At 48.4% G+C, this 16,797-nt stretch overlaps 1 protein-coding gene across 9 annotated transcripts in view; it reads right to left on the bottom strand.

Moving 5' to 3' along the window:
- The window catches only part of LOC128324297 (uncharacterized), a 54,697-nt gene that overhangs the window by 22,982 nt on the left and 14,918 nt on the right, over window positions 1–16,797 (bottom strand). The window lies entirely within an intron of this gene.

The following is a 16,797-nucleotide window of genomic DNA, read 5'->3' on the forward strand; positions in this document are numbered from 1 at the left end:
GCCTTGGCCTTGTCTTGGCTCACACACAGGAAGGGGCAGCTGCAGAACATAAGGGAACATAAGGGAAAGTTCTGCCTGACTTCCTGCTGCTGCTTCTGGGGAGTAGAGGGTGGAAGAAAACTTGGCCTGCATCCCAGTCTAGGAGAAAGAAGGTGAAGCACACACAGAAGGATTTCGGGATCTTGGGATCAGGGGCTGGGATGGGGGCCAAGTGGGAAGGCCCTGAGTGGGTCAAAGGGACGTCCGTTGCCTCTTTTCACTTGGTTAATCCCATGAACGTTGTGTGCATGTGGACGGGAGTGGAATGTACTATATTCATTAGGAACCTTCTGCAGAATCAAGCTTTTCCTATATAACCATCCTGTAGTGGGGGGATTGCCTGCTCCTGTGCTCCCTGCCCTCTGTCATAGTACTTTTGTATGCATATGTTGGAGGGGAGAGGTTTAGTTCACTCCCGTTTTAGCAGAGCATGTATGTGTGAGAAGAGTAAGCCCATTCAGGAGTATTGAGACGGACATTTCAGGTTCAAAAGCGAGTGAGATTGATTTGGGAAGTTACATACTTGGAGAGAAATGCCTGTGTCCCTGAGCTTTCTGTCTTCATGGTGCAGAGTAGAGAGGGGAAGCGTATCTGTCTCCCAATCAAAAACTGCTGGAGCAGAGGGAGAAACAATGAAAAAGGAAGATTGCAGAGTCTTCCTCGCTATCTCTACTCCTCATGTCCCTAGTGGTCACTAGGAGAGAAGGTACACACAGGCGATGCCACTGAATCTGCGTCTCCAACAGCACAGAGCAAAGAGCTGCTGCTGCTATTACTGTTGTTGTTGCTGCTGCTGCTCCCTTAGACGGAGTCAGCCATTGGTCGTTCTAGCTCAGTATTGTCAGCGACACTCCAGGGCCTCAAGAAAGGGGCTGTCTCACAGTCCTGCCAACCTTTTAACGGTGGACACCAGAGGCTGAAGCTGGCCCATCACGCTTGCAAAGGATGTGCTCTGCCACAGAGCTAGAACACCCTCCCCCAAAGGGCCCAGCCTCCCTTTCCTCCAGAACATGGGCTTCTTTGGGAACTGAACCCAGGCCAGCCCTCTCCATCCAAACAAAAAACCATACCTCACGATCAAGATTAGGTTGAATAGACATCTCTGATCCTCTACTGCACAAATGATAAGGTTTTCCAGTAGTGGGGTTCCTCAAAGGGGATACTACAAGTAGTACCCCTAGGGTACTTCTGCCTCCCCATGCTGCAGATACATGATTTGTTCCCCAGCTGACATGTCCTCACTGACATGTTTTTACGAAATTATGATTTTATGTTTATTAAAAACACAATTCATGTTTTTATGTATATATGTGCGCACACACTTAAATGTTAGTTATGAGTCAGGCTCTCCACTGTCTCTCCAATGGGACAAGTTTACTTATCCTTGTTTTACTTATTGAAGTTTACTTGTCCTGTTAATTTCAGTGGAAATACTCATGAGTAACTTAGTCTGAATGTAAGACAGTGAGCGGAGTAGACTCTCTCATGACTGTAATATTGACTTGTGTACACAAGACGCACTCACAATCTCTATGTGGTACCTGAGCTGTAGGTTTGCAGCAGACGGGGTACATTTGTTAGGCCAGAGGTTCCCAACCTTTTTAAACAGAAGGGGTCCTTTCAGTGGCACTTCTATACCTCTGAGTCTGTAGCCCTGATCTCTCCTGGTAATGCTGGCCTTGCCTTGCTTCTAGAGAGAGCCTGGAAACTCTGAACCTCCTCCTTAGGACTGTTGGCATAGAGGAGGAGAGTCTGGGGGAATACCTGGAGCACTTTGGCAGGCCAGAAGGCTTCAGCCACAGACTGTCCATTTTGGTGATGTAAGATGAAGAACACTGTGGTTTCCCAACGGGGAGAGATGAGCGGGACCTAAGAGTGCAAGAGCTTTTCTTGTGCTGCTGACACTTGTGCCTTTTCCCTCATTCATGAGCTCTGGTTTCACACTGCAGGATACTCATCGCTAAATGTTCATGGTCAACCCCAGCCTTAGTACATTATATTGGTGCTATTTTTGAAGTCAAACACTTGACGGGTTTGCCTGAAATAGGACTGGACATCTACCTTGAGGTGAGAGGGACTGAAGTTCTAGGGAATTTATTGACATATAAAACTAAACAGACGTAAGTTTTGGGTGGTATAAAAATATGTTAGTCAAATAAATAAATAAAGGATCCCTATGACTGCTTTCTGGAGATGCTGACTATGAGGGTTAATGTAGAAATACTCCCTCTAGGGGTCAGTAAAAAAACATCCCCAGGAATTTCAGGCTCTGGAGAGAAGCTAGCGGGGGAGAGGGGTAGCCTGAAAGAAGCAAATGAGCCCACAGGATAACCATCTGTCTGACTTCTGTTGCCCACATGGTACCTCTGCACAACTAGTTGTGTGGATGAAGAGCTTGTCTGCATGGCCAGTCATTTTTTGTATCACAGCTACTGTGGTAACTCAAGATGCTGAAGCATAGCTGGCCTCCATTTAGGCAGGTACTTATTTAAGACATAATGTGGGAACAGAGAGTTGGATCTGGATCCAGGAGACTAGGTTGAAGTCTCCTGAGCCTAGTCTCCTTCAAGTCTCCTGAACTACCTTTTAGCAGGGGTGTATCTAGGGAAAATAGCACCTAGGGCTAGCACTGAAATTGCACCCCTGTCCAAAAATCTGACACCCATCTTTCAGATAACTTTACCATAATATCAACTCAAAAATACAAGTCAAGCTCATTAATCTTTTAATTAACAAATTATAATTGCACCTTCCTTGCCTCTGAGGCTGAAGGTGGCCTAAAGCCCTCAGACTAGTAGCCATTGATTGAGCTGTCTACTGTAAGGCTGCAATTCTATGCTCCTTGACTTGGAAGCAAGCCGCCTGAACCCAGTGGCACTTACTTCTGAGTAGACAGGCACAGCATTGGGTTGTTCATGGAGATGTGATTGTGTGTGTGTGTGTGTGTGTGTGTGTGTGTTTGTGTGAGCTTAGTGGAATGCTGAACTCTACATGTTTGGATGCAGCATTTAAGAAGTGCCCATCACAGCATTAGGGGCAAACTAGGTCTAGGCAAAATGAAGCAGCTTTGAGTTATTTAAATTTAGGATGGTGAGGTGACTAAAATTGCTTAACTTTGTCTGGAAGAAGAAATCAAGAAGAAATCCAGATGCTATAATCTTACAATCCTTCTAAACATATTACCTGAATGTAAGTCCCTCTGTAGAAAATTGGATTTGTTACGAGTAAATTATTTACAACTGGTGTGTAGAGGTTCATCAATGCTGAACCTAAACATAAACTGTAATGGACTTGGTGGAAAGTAAACACTTGGTGGAAAATGAAAAGGCATTGGCCAGCTTTCTGAAAAGCAGGCCTCTGTTGGGAAGAGGTTCTACAAGGAAGGTTCCACCAAAGAGAAGGCCCTGCTTCCCAAAGCAGCCAAGTTAACGTCCGGTGGGAAATGAATGCCAAGCTGGACCTCTCCAGAGGATCACTGGAGAAGAAAGCGCTCCTCCTAGTGTAGAAGCTTAACATGCCTGGTCTGTGGGATTTGACAGCTTCTCTTGTCTTTCAATTTGCAGCAAGTCCCAGGAGCACTGGTAGGCAATATTCCGTGCTGCCGGATACTAACTGAGGTGGCAAAATGGATTCTGGAGTGCAGCAAAGTTGCGGTAAGAAATTGGAAATGCTACATTTGCTACTATGTTAATCCGGTCCTGGCTCTGTGGTCGCCAGGAGTCGACACCAACTCGACAGCACACTTTACTAAAACTGATAGGACTTGAAAATGTTTAATTGTGGCTAGGTTATGCTCCTAACGTACAAAGAATTTTGCATCACAGTTACCATCAAAATAGCCCCTGTGAGGTTGAGGTTCATCATTCATAACAAACCTTGTTCTTCCATGTGCACATCCAACATACTGTGCATCATTCACATGTAACGTAGCCGCACCACCATTACTCTCCCATCCAAATTCGGATGTAACTGCTGCAAATTTTGTTTACATTCATTTCCCACCCCCTGCCCTGAAGTACAATGAGACAGCTTTGTAGCAGAGCAGAAGCAGCAGGTTGGTTATATATCAACTACTATTATTTTGTCCAGTTCTGCATTAGTATATCTGTGTTTATATAAATATATATTAATTTCTGTTACCACTATTTAAGAACCATAGAAGCCAAGGCCACCAAGCTGTATTTTCTCTCTCAAAAGCATGAAAAAATGCATTACCGGTTATATTCACACAACAATCAGATCTCTCTCTCTCTCTCTCTCTCTCAGCTAAAAAATCATCAAAGTCATCATCCAAAGCTGTAAGAGTGATTTCGGAGGAGGATGGCAGTAGGGTAGACAATGTAGTGACAACAGTAGCTACCACAACTACCACAACTTCTACTACAAGTCAACCTTCTAGTACAACAAGGCAGCCTTCTACTACAACCACGACAAAGCAGGCTTCTACTACAGTTACAAGGAAACAGCCTTCTACTACAACCACAGTGAAGAAACCTTCCACCACAACAAGGCAGTCTTCTACTATGACCACCATAAAGCAAACTCCTACTACAACCAAAGCTGTGGCAACTCCTAGTATGACTGCAATGCAGCTGCCTTCTACTGCTGTTACAACGTCAGCTTCTACTATGACTACAACAAGGCTGCCTTCAACTATGACCACAACAAGAGAGCCTTCTACAACTGCAAATCAACCTGACACGGAGCGTACAACCAAAGGAAATAAAAGTATTGAATCAACTTCTTTGAAGACCATATTATCCAAACCCCTTCTCCCCAATCCAAAAAAGTAACCACATCCTTCAGCATTACTACCACAAAACCATTGAGGCCAAATACTAGCTTGCCACCTCACACTTCTTCAAGTATTAGTAATATACTGACTTCTACTGTGGCTAAAGTCACAGGTACGGCTGCTATGAAAACCACAACTACTCTAGCTAAAGGGACAACGACAATATCCAAAAGAGACACTACTACTGTAGCTATGGAAGCAACTTCAACAGCCGACAGAGACACAACCAATGCAAACAGCCAGACTGTAACAAGAATGGAAAAAAGTGAAGCAACAAATGAAATTGATAAAAGTGATATCACAGCTGCAAATAAAGAGACTACAATAATAGACACTAAAGACACAAATAGTAATTTAGGCACTGCAAGTCCAATACAGACAGCAGATATTACAACCACAGGGACTCTAATAACTGATAAATCCGATGCAACTGCAGATTCCAAAGAAGCAACCACTGCAGATAAGGAAACAACATCTGTGGAAAGAAGAAAATCAACAGCCATTAATCAGCCAGGTATGGATGATAAAAAAGACAGTAGTACTGTTGATGCCACAGTTATCACTTCAGTGATAGAGAAAAGGCAACTACACCTCTCACAGATACAACTACAAGTATTGAGAAAGAGATTAAAGAATCAACCGCAGAGCATAATCAAGAGACAGAAAACTCTAAAGAGAGATCTGTTACCAGAATCAAAGAAAAAATGACAGTTGGTGAAATGGAAACTTCAGAAAATCAAAAAGATTCTAGTGCAACTGCTGTTACTGAGGGGATGCCAACTGAATTGCTGCCAACCGTAGCCGATAGCTCAAAAAAAGAGACCATGACTCCATCAAGCCCAAATTCTAGAGATACTACAAACACAATAGAATCAGCAATTACATCTCGGACCATCAGAGAAATTGATCAAACTCAGGAACCAACGAACAAGCCAGAGCAACTTGTAACTCTAGATAATTCAGATCTCATTCCTGATGTTCTGCTAAGAGGTACACCTCAGCCTGAGGTTGATTTCGGAAGTGTGAGTCCAGAACAGAGTAGTACAGTGACAATAATAGAGACTGATCCAACAAGAGACACAGCCAATCCTGATGGTGATGATAAAAATTACAAACCAGAAAGTAGTACTACAGTCAGAGCATCAACAATGACACAGACTGAGCCAACAAGCAACACAGACAGGCTTGATGGCAGTTATACAAATGACAAGCCAGGAAGTAGCACAACAGTCACAGAGACAAGAGTAACACAGACTGATCCAACAAATGATGCATGCAGACTTGGCAGTGATAGTAACACACCAGAAGGGACAACTTCTATACACAGAGTATAACACAGTCAGATCCAACAAGTAGCACATCAAGCCCTGACAGTGATGTTAAAAATGACATACCAAAGGCAACTACTACAATCGCAGAGACAATAATACAGACTGATCTCTCAAGTGACATACTTACTCCTGATGGTGATGATAAAAATAAAAAATCAGGAAGCAGCACTACAGCAGTACTCACAGAGACAACAACAACAACACAGACTGATGGAGATGATAAAAGTGACAAGCCAGAAGGAACTACTATAGTTGCAAAGACAAAAATACAGACTGATCTCCCAAGTGACACATTTACTCCTGATGATGCTGATAAAAACCAAAAGCCAGAAAGCAGTACCATAGTCATGGGGACAACACCAACTGATCTAGGTGACACATCCAATCCTGAGGACACTAACAAAAGTGACAAACCAGAAGGGACTACTAGAGTCACAGAAACAACACAGACTGATCCAGGTGACACAACCAATCCTGATGGTGGTAATAAAAGTGACAAATCAGAAAGGACTACTACAGTCACAGAGACAATCATAACAGAGACTGATCTAGAAAATGGCACACCTAGCCCTGTTGGTGATGATAAAAGTGACAGGCCAGAAGGGACTACCACAGTCACAGAGAGAAGCATAACAGAGACTGATCCAGCAAATGACACACCTAGCCCTGTTGGTGACGATAAAAGTGTCAGGCCAGAAGGGACTACCACAGTCACAGAGACAATCATAACAGAGACCTGCCCTGAAAGTGATTACAAAAATGACAGACCTGCAGAGACCACAACAGTCAAAGAGACAGTAATAACAGAAACAATAATAACAGACACTGATCTAAGAAGTGGTACACCCAAACCTGAAAGTAATGATAAAAATGACAGACCTGAAGGGACCACAACAGTTACAGAGACGATAACCATACAGACCGATCCAGCAAATGGCACACACAACCCTGTTGGTGATGATAAAAATGACAAACCAGAAACAACCACTACAGTCAGAGAAACCATTACAACAGGAACTGATCCTTCTTCAAGCGATCCAGAGATACAAAAAATAGCATCATCACCCTCTAAGCCACCAAATGATGAGCCTAGTCCGAATGGCAACAGGAATGGTGACAGGCCAGATGATACTACAGAAATAATGGAGACAACAACAATATTCTGTGCTGCCGGATACTAATTGAGGTGGCAAAATGGATGCCGGAGTGCAGCAAAGTTGCGGTAAGAAATTGGAAACCACCTTCGGTTCAACTGCTCTTCATCTGCGTAACCAGAGCTGCATCTATCCTGCCATCGCACAAGCAGAGAGAAGCTAAAAAGAAACAAAAAAGAAGAAATTCCCAAAAGATGGGTGCCCGCCTTATTCCCCAAGATTGGCTGCAATTGGCTGCAAAATGACTACATTGGCTCAATTCTCCCTCAATGGGGGAGTGTATCTATTGATGCTGAGTTGCTCCTCCCACCTGCTCTGAGACAGGGCCAATCAGGTGACAACAGGGCTCTCAATACATTGATCACGCATTCAAATCTCTATGGTAGGCCTGCACAACTCAAATGACCTGGTGTGTCGCAAATGACCATGATATGGCTCATGGGGGCCAAAGTCACTGATTATTAAATTAACACCTAATATCAATCAATTAATCAAATCAAATTAAAATGAATTTAATTAAAATGAATGTAATTAAAATTTAACTTTTGAACTTCTGGCTGGGAAGAATTAATTTAAATTAAAATAAAATAAATTGATTTAAAAATTTTAATAAAATACATACAATGCAACCTGTACAAAATACATAACAAAATGCATTGTTCTTCCTTTCCACCTCTCCCAAAATGGGGCAGTCTGGGGTGGGGGAGAGAGAGAGAGAATGGAGCAGTCTTGGCGAGAGGGAGAGAGAGAGAGAGAGAGAGACGGAGAGAATGGAGCGGTCTTGGGGAGAGGGAGAGGGGGAGAGAGAGAATACAGCAGTCTTGGCGAGAGAGGGAGAGAGAGAGAATGGAGCGGTCTTGGCGAGAGAGAGAGAGAGAGAGAGAGAGAGAGAGAGAGAGAGAGAGAGAGAGAGGAGAAGTCTTGGTGAGAGAGGGTGAGAGAGAGAGAATGGAGCGGTCTTGGCGAGAGGGGAGAGAATGAGAATGGAGCAGTCTTGGAGAGAGAGAAAGAGAGGGAGAGGGAGAGAGAATGGAGCAATCTTGGAGAGAGAGAGAGGACCAGTCTTGGTGAGAGAGGGTGAGAGAGAGAGAATGGAGCGGTCTTGGCGAGAGGGGAGAGAATGACAATGGAGCAGTCTTGGCGAGAAGGAAAGAGAGAGAGAATGGAGTGGACTTGGGGAGAGGGGGAGAGAGAGAGGAGTAGTCTTGGAGATAGAGAGAGAATGCAGCAGTCTTGGTGAGAGGGGAGACAGAGAGAATGGAGCGGTCTTGGCGAGAGGGGAGAGAATGAGAATGGAGCGGTCTTGGCAACAGGGAGAGAGAGAGAGAATGGAGCGGTCTTGGGGAGAGGGGGGGGAGAGAGAGTGGAGCAGTCTTGGCGAGAGGGAGAGAGCGTGAGAAAGAATGGAGCAGTCTTGGCGAGAGGGGGAGAGAGTGAGAGAGAATGGAGCAGTCTTGGCGAGAGGGAGAGAGAGAGAGGGAGAGAGGGAGAGAGAGAATGGAGCGGTCTTGGCGAGAGGGGAGAGAGAGAGATAGAATGCGGCAGTCTTGGCGAGGGAGGGAGAGAGAATGGAGTAGTCTTGGCAAGGGAGAGAAAGAGAATGCAGCGGTCTTGGCGAGAGGGGAGAGAGAGAGAATGCAGCAGTCATAGCGAGAGTGGGAGAGAGAGAATGGAGCAGTCTTGTGCGAGACGGAGAGAGAGAGAGAGAGAGAGAGAGAGAATGGAGTAGTCTTGGAGAGAGAGGGAGAAAGAATGAAGCACTCTTGGAGAGAGGGAGAGAGAGAGAGAATGGAGCGGTCTCGGAGAGAGGGAGGGAGAGAGAGAGCAGCAGTCTTGGCGAGGAGGAGAGAGAATGCAGCAGTCTTGGAGAGAGGGGAAAGAGAGAATGCAGCAGTCCTGGCGAGAGGGAGAGAGAGAGAATGGAGCAGTCTTGGCGAGAGGGAGAGAGAGAGAGAGAGAATGGAGCAGTCTTGGCGAGAGGGAGAGAGAGGGAGAGAGAACGGAGCAGTCTTGGCGAGGGGGAGAGAGAGAGAGAATGGAGCAGTCTTGGCGAGAGGGGGAGAGAGTGAGAAAGAATGGAGCAGTCTTGGCGAGAGGGAGAGAGAGAGAGAGAGAGAGAGAGAATTGAGCGGTCTTGGTGAGAGGGAGAGAGAGAGAATTGAGCGGTCTTGGCGAGAGGGAGAGAGAGAGAATGCAGCGGTCTTGGCGAGAGGGAGAGAGAGAATGCAGCAGTCTTGTGCGAGAGATAGAGAGAGAGAGAATGGAGCAGTCTTGTGCGAGAGATAGAGAGAGAGAATGGAGCGATCTTGGCGAGACGGAGAGACAGAGAGAGAATTGAGCAGTCTTGTAGAGAGTGAGAGAGAACGCAGCAATCTTGGCGAAAAGGGAGAGAGAGACAATGGAGCGGTCTTGGCGAGAGGGAGAGAGAGAGAGAATGGAGCAGTCTTGGCGAGAGAGAGAGAGAGAATGCAGCAGCCTTGGCGAGAGGAGGAGAGAGGGAGAATAGAGCGGTCTTGGCAAGAGGGGGAGAGAGAAAGAGAGAGAGAATGGAGCAGTCTTGGAGAGAGAGAGAGAGAGAGAGAGACAATGGAGCAGTCTTGGTGAGAGGGAGAGAGAGAGAGAATGGAGCGGTCTTGGAGAGAGAGAAAGAGAGAATGCAGCAGTCTTGGAGAGAGGGGGAGAGAAAGAGAAAATGGAGCAGTCTTGGCGAGAGGTAGAGAGAGAGAGAATGGAGCAGTCTTGGATATATATAGAGAGATAACGCAGCAGTCTTGGCGAGAGGGGGAGAGAAAGAGAATGGAGCAGTCTTGTAGAGAGTGAGAGAACACAGCAGTATTGGCGAGAGGGGGAGAGAGAGAGAATGGAGCGGTCTTGGAGAGAGAGAGAGAGAGAGAATGCAGCAATGTTGGCGAGATGGGGAGAGAGAGAGAATGGAGCAGTCTTGTGCGAGAGAGAGAGAGAGAATGGAGCAGTCTTGGTGAGAGTGAGAGAGAATGGAGCTGTCTTGGCGAGAGGGGAGAGAGAGAGAATGGAGCGGTCTTGGGGAGAGAGAGGGAGAGAGAGAGAATGGAGCAGTCTTGGAGAGAGAGGGAGAGAGAATGAAGCACTCTTGGAGAGAGGGAGAGAGAGAGAATGGAGCGGTCTCGGAGAGAGGGAGGGAGAGAGAGAGCAGCAGTCTTGGCGAGGAGGAGAGAGAATGCAGCAGTCTTGGAGATAGGGGAAAGAGAGAATGGAGCAGTCTTGGCGAGAGGGAGAGAGAGAGAGAGAATGGAGCAGTCTTGGTGAGAGGGAGAGAGAGAGAGAGAGAATGGAGCAGTCTTGGGAGAGAGAGAATGGAGCAGTCTTGGCGAGAGGGGGAGAGAGGGAGAGAGAATGGAGCAGTCTTGGAGAGAGAGAGAGAGAGAGAGAGAGAGAGAGAACACAGCAGTCTTGGCGAAACGGGGAGAGAGAGAGAATGGAGCAGTCTTGGAGAGAGAGAGAGAGAGAGAGAGAGAGAGAGAGAGAATGGAGCAGTCTTGGTGAGAGGGAGAGGGAGAATGGAGCGGTCTTGGAGAGAGAGAAAGAGAGAACGCAGCAGTCTTGGCAAGAGGGGGAGAGATAGAGAAAATGGAGCGGTCTTGGCAAGAGGTAGAGAGAGAGAGAATGGAGCAGTCGTGGATATATATATAGAGAGAGAGAACGCAGCACTCTTGGCGAGAGAGAGAGAGAGAGAATGGAGCAGTCTTGTGCGAGAGATAGAGAGAGAGAGAGAGAATGGAGCCATCTTGGTGAGAGGGAGAGAGAGAGAGAGAGAGAGAGAATGAGAATGCAGCAGTCTTGGCGACAGGGGGAGAGGGAGAGAATGGAGCAGTCTTGTGTGAGAGAGAGATAATGGAGCGGTCTTGGAGAGAGGGAGAGAGAGAGAATGGAGCAGTCTTGTAGAGAGTGAGAGAGAAGACAGCAGTATTGGTGAGAGGGGGAGAGAGAGAGAATGGAGCGGTCTTGGAGAGAGAGAGAGAGAGAATGCAGCAATCTTGACGAGATGGGGAGAGAGAGAGAATGGAGCGGTCTTGGAGAGAGAGAGAGAGAGAGAGAGAGAGAGAGAGAGAGAGAGAGAATGCAGCAATATTGACGTGATGGGGAGAGAGAGAGAATGGAGCAGTCTTGTGCGAGAGAGAGAGAGAAAGAATGGAGCAGTCTTGGTGAGACTGAGAGAGAATGGAGCAGTCTTGGAGAGAGGGGAGAGAGAGAGAATGGAGCGGTCTTGGGGAGAGAGAGGGAGAGAGAGAGAATGGAGCAGTCTTGGAGAGAGAGGGAGAGAGAATGAAGCACTCTTGGAGAGAGGGAGAGAGAGAGAATGGAGCGGTCTCGGAGAGAGGCAGGGAGAGAGAGAGCAGCAGTCTTGGCGAGGAGGAGAGAGAATGCAGCAGTCTTGGAGAGAGGGGAAAGAGAGAATGCAGCAGTCTTGGCGAGAGGGAGAGAGAGGGAGAGAATGGAGCAGTCTTGGCGAGAGGGAGAGAGAGAGAGAGAATGGAGCAGTCTTGGGAGAGAGAGAATGGAGCAGTCTTGGCGAGAGGGAGAGGGGGAGAGAGAGAGAGAGAGAGAGAGAGAGAATGGAGCAGTCTTGGAGAGAGTGAGAGAGAACGCAGCAGTCTTGGCGAGAGGGGAGAGAGAGAGAACGCAGCGGTCTTGGCGAGAGGGGAGAGAGAGAGAATGAAGCAGTCTTGGCGAGAGGGGGAGAGAGAGAGAATGGAGTGGTCTTGCTGAGAGGGAGAGAGAGAGAGAGAGAAAGACAGAGAGAGAATGAGAATGCAGCAGTCTTGCCGACAGGGGGAGAGGTAGAGAATGGAGCAGTCTTGTGCGAGAGAGAGATAATGGAGCGGTCTTGGAGAGAGTGAGAGAGTGAGAATGGAGCAGTCTTGGAGAGAGAGAGAGAGAGAATGGCGCAGTCAGAGAGAGAGAGAATGCAGCTGTCTTGTGCGAGAAAGAGAGAGAGGGAGGGAGAGGGAGAGAACGGAGCAGTGTTGGCGAGAGGGAGAGTCAGAGAGAATGGAGCAGTCTTGGCGAGAGGCGAGAGAGAGAGAATTGAGCGGTCTTGGAGAGAGGGTGGGAGAGAGAGAGAATGGAGCAGATTTGGCAAGGGAGAGAGAGAGAATGGAGCAGTCTTGGCGAGGGAGAGAGAGAGAGAATGCAGCAGTCTTGGCATGGGGGAGAAAGAGAATACAGCAGTCTTGGCATGGGGGAGAAAGAGAATGCAGCAGTCTTGTGAGAGAGAGAGAGAGAGAGAGAGAGAATGAGAATGGAGCAGTCTTGTGCGAGAGATAGATAGAGAGAGAATGGAGCGATCTTGGAGAGAGAGAGAGAGAGAGAATGGAGCAGTCTTGGAGAGAGAGAGAGAGAGAGAATGCAGCAGTCTTAGAGAGAGAGAGAATGCAGCTGTCTTGTGTGTGTGAGAGAGAGAGAGAATGGAGCAGTCTTGGGGAGAGGGAGAGGGAGAGGGAAAGAGAATGGAGCAGTCTTGGCGAGAGGGTAGAGAGAGAGAATGGAGCAGTCTTGGAGAGAGAGAGAGAGGGAATGCAGCAGTCATGGCATGAGGGGGAGAGAGAGAATGCAGTAGTCCTTTGCTAGAGAGACAGAGAGAGAGACACACACAGAGAGAGAATGGAGCAGTCTTGTGCGAGAGATAGATAGAGAGAGAGAGAATGGAGCCATCTTGGTGAGAGGGAGAGAGAGAGAGAAAGAGAGAGAGAGAATGAGAATGCAGCAGTCTTGGCGACAGGGGGAGAGGGAGAGAATGGAGCAGTCTTGTGCTAGAGAGAGAGAAAATGCATCGGTCTTGGAGAGAGGGAGAGAGAGAGAATGGAGCAGTCTTGTTGAGAGTGAGAGAGAAGACAGCAGTATTGGTGAGAGGGGGAGAGAGAGAGAATGGAGCGGTCTTGGAGAGAGAGAGAGAGAGAATGCAGCAATCTTGACGAGATGGGGAGAGAGAGAGAATGGAGCGGTCTTGGAGAGAGAGAGAGAGAGAAAGAGAGAGAGAATGCAGCAATCTTGACGTGATGGGGAGAGAGAGAGAATGGAGCAGTCTTGTGCGAGAGAGAGAGAGAGAAAGAATGGAGCAGTCTTGGTGAGAGTGAGAGAGAATGGAGCAGTCTTGGCGAGAGGGGAGAGAGAGAGAATGGAGCGGTCTTGGGGAGAGAGAGGGAGAGAGAGAGAATGGAACAGTCTTGGAGAGAGAGGGAGAGAGAATGAAGCACTCTTGGAGAGAGGGAGAGAGAGAGAATGGAGCGATCTCGGAGAGAGGGAGGGAGAGAGAGAGCAGCAGTCTTGGCGAGGAGGAGAGAGAATGCAGCAGTCTTGGAGAGAGGGGAAAGAGAGAATGCAGCAGTCTTGGCGAGAGGGAGAGAGAGGGAGAGAATGGAGCAGTCTTGGCGAGAGGGAGAGAGAGAGAGAGAGAATGGAGCAGTCTTGGGAGAGAGAGAATGGAGCAGTCTTGGCGAGAGGGGGAGAGAGGGAGAGAGAATGGAGCAGTCTTGGAGAGAGAGAGAGAGAGAGAACACAGCAGTCTTGGCGAAACGGGGAGAGAGAGAGAATGGAGCAGTGTTGGCGAGAGGGAGAGTCAGAGAGAATGGGGCAGTCTTGGCGAGAGGCGAGAGAGAGAGAATTGAGCGGTCTTGGAAAGAGGGTGGGAGAGAGAGAGAATGCAGCAGTCTTGGCATGGGGGAGAAAGAGAATGCAGCAGTCTTGTGAGAGAGAGAGAGAGAGAGAGAGAGAGAGAGAGAGAGAGAGAGAGAATGAGAATGGAGCAGTCTTGTGCGAGAGATAGATAGAGAGAGAATGGAGCGATCTTGGAGAGAGAGAGAGAGAGAGAGAATGGAGCAGTCTTGGAGAGAGAGAGAGAGAATGCAGCAGTCTTAGAGAGAGAGAGAATGCAGCTGTCTTGTGCGAGAGAGAGAGAGAGAGAATGGAGCAGTCTTGGGGAGAGGGAGAGGGAGAGGGAGAGAGAATGGAGCAGTCTTGGCGAGAGGGTAGAGAGAGAGAATGGAGCAGTCTTGGAGAGAGAGAGAGAGGGAATGCAGCAGTCATGGCATGAGGGGGAGAGAGAGAATGCAGTAGTCCTTTGCTAGAGAGACAGAGAGAGACACACACACAGAGAGAGAATGGAGCAGTCTTGTGCGAGAGATAGAGAGAGAGAGAGAGAATGGAGCCATCTTGGTGAGAGGGAGAGAGAGAGAGAGAAAGAGAGAGAGAGAATGAGAATGCAGCAGTCTTGGCGACAGGGGGAGAGGGAGAGAATGGAGCAGTCTTGTGCGAGAGAGAGATAATGGAGCGGTCTTGGAGAGAGGGAGAGAGGAAGGATGGAGCAGTCTTGTAGAGAGTGAGAGAGAAGACAGCAGTATTGGTGAGAGGGGGAGAGAGAGAGAATGGAGCGGTCTTGGAGAGAGAGAGAGAGAGAGAATGCAGCAATCTTGACGAGATTGGGAGAGAGAGAGAATGGAGCGGTCTTGGAGAGAGAGAGAGAGAGAATGCAGCAATCTTGACGTGATGGGGAGAGAGAGAGAATGGAGCAGTCTCGTGCGAGAGAGAGAGAGAAAGAATGGAGCAGTCTTGGTGAGAGTGAGAGAGAATGGAGCGGTCTTGGGGAGAGAGAGGGAGAGAGAGAGAATGGAGCAGTCTTGGAGAGAGAGGGAGAGAGAATGAAGCACTCTTGGAGAGAGGGAGAGAGAGAGAATGGAGCGGTCTCGGAGAGAGGGAGGGAGAGAGAAAGCAGCAGTCTTGGCGAGGAGGAGAGAGAATGCAGCAGTCTTGGAGAGAGGGGAAAGAGAGAATGCAGCAGTCTTGGCGAGAGGGAGAGAGAGGGAGAGAATGGAGCAGTCTTGGGGAGAGGGAGAGAGAGAGAAAGAGAATGGAGCAGTCTTGGGAGAGAGAGAATGGAGCAGTCTTGGAGAGAGGGGGAGAGAGAGAGAGAGAATGGAGCGATCTTGGCGAGAGGGAGAGGGGGAGAGAGTGAGAGAGAACGCAGCAGTCTTGGCGAGAGGGGAGAGAGAGAGAACGCAGCGGTCTTGGCGAGAGGGGAGAGAGAGAGAACGCAGCAGTCTTGGCGAGAGGGGAGAGAGAGAGAACGCAGCGGTCTTGGCGAGAGGGGATAGAGAGAGAATAAAGCAGTCTTGGCGAGAGGCGAGAGAGAGAGAATTGAGCGGTCTTGGAGAGAGGGTGGGAGAGAGAGAGAATGGAGCAGATTTGGCAAGGGAGAGAGAGAGAATGGAGCAGTCTTGGCGAGGGAGAGAGAGCGAGAATGCAGCAGTCTTGGCATGGGGGAGAAAGAGAATGCAGCAGTCTTGGCATGGGGGAGAAAGAGAATGCAGCAGTCTTGTGTGAGAGAGAGAGAGAGAGAGAGAGAGAGAATGAGAATGGAGCAGTCTTGTGCGAGAGATAGATAGAGAGAGAATGGAGCGATCTTGGAGAGAGAGAGAGAGAGAGAGAGAGAGAGAGAGAGAGAGAGAGAGAATGGAGCAGTCTTGGAGAGAGAGAGAGTGAGAGAATGCAGCAGTCTTAGAGAGAGAGAATGCAGCTGTCTTGTGCGAGAGAGAGAGAGAGAGAATGGAGCAGACTTGGGGAGAGGGAGAGGGAGAGAGAATGGAGCAGTCTTGGCGAGAGGGTAGAGAGAGAGAATGGAGCAGTCTTGGAGAGAGAGAGAGGGAATGCAGCAGTCATGGCATGAGGGGGAGAGAGAGAATGCAGTAGTCCTTTGCTAGAGAGACAGAGAGAGAGACACACACAGAGAGAGAATGGAGCAGTCTTGTGCGAGAGATAGAGAGAGAGAGAGAGAGAATGGAGCCATCTTGGTGAGAGGGAGAGAGAGAGAGAAAGAGAGAGAGAATGAGAATGCAGCAGTATTGGCGACAGGGGGAGAGGGAGAGAATGGAGCAGTCTTGTGCGAGAGAGAGATAATGGAGCGGTCTTGGAGAGAGGGAGAGAGAGAGAATGGAGCAGTCTTGGAGAGAGTGAGAGAGAAGATAGCAGTATTGGTGAGAGGGGGAGAGAGAGAATGGAGCGGTCTTGGAGAGAGAGAGAGAGAGAATGCAGCAATCTTGACGAGATGGGGAGAGAGAGAGAATGGAGCGGTCTTGGAGAGAGAGAGAGAGAGAATGCAGCAATCTTGACGTGATGGGGAGAGAGAGAGAATGGAGCAGTCTTGTGCGAGAGAGAGAGAGAGAAACAATGGAGCAGTCTTGGTGAGAGTGAGAGAGAATGGAGCAGTCTTGGCGAGAGGGGAGAGAGAGAGAATGGAGCGGTCTTGGGGAGAGAGAGGGAGAGAGAGAGAATGGAGCGGTCTCGGAGAGAGGGAGGGAGAGAGAAAGCAGCAGTCTTGGCGAGGAGGAGAGAGAATGCAGCAGTCTTGGAGAGAGGGGAAAGAGAGAATGCAGCAGTCTTGGCGAGAGGGAGAGAGAGGGAGAGAATGGAGCAGTCTTGGCGAGAGGGAGAGAGAGAGAGAGAGAAT

The sequence above is a fragment of the Hemicordylus capensis genome, chromosome 4 (genome assembly GCF_027244095.1).
Source record: "Hemicordylus capensis ecotype Gifberg chromosome 4, rHemCap1.1.pri, whole genome shotgun sequence".
Taxonomy (NCBI): Eukaryota; Metazoa; Chordata; class Lepidosauria; order Squamata; family Cordylidae; genus Hemicordylus; species Hemicordylus capensis.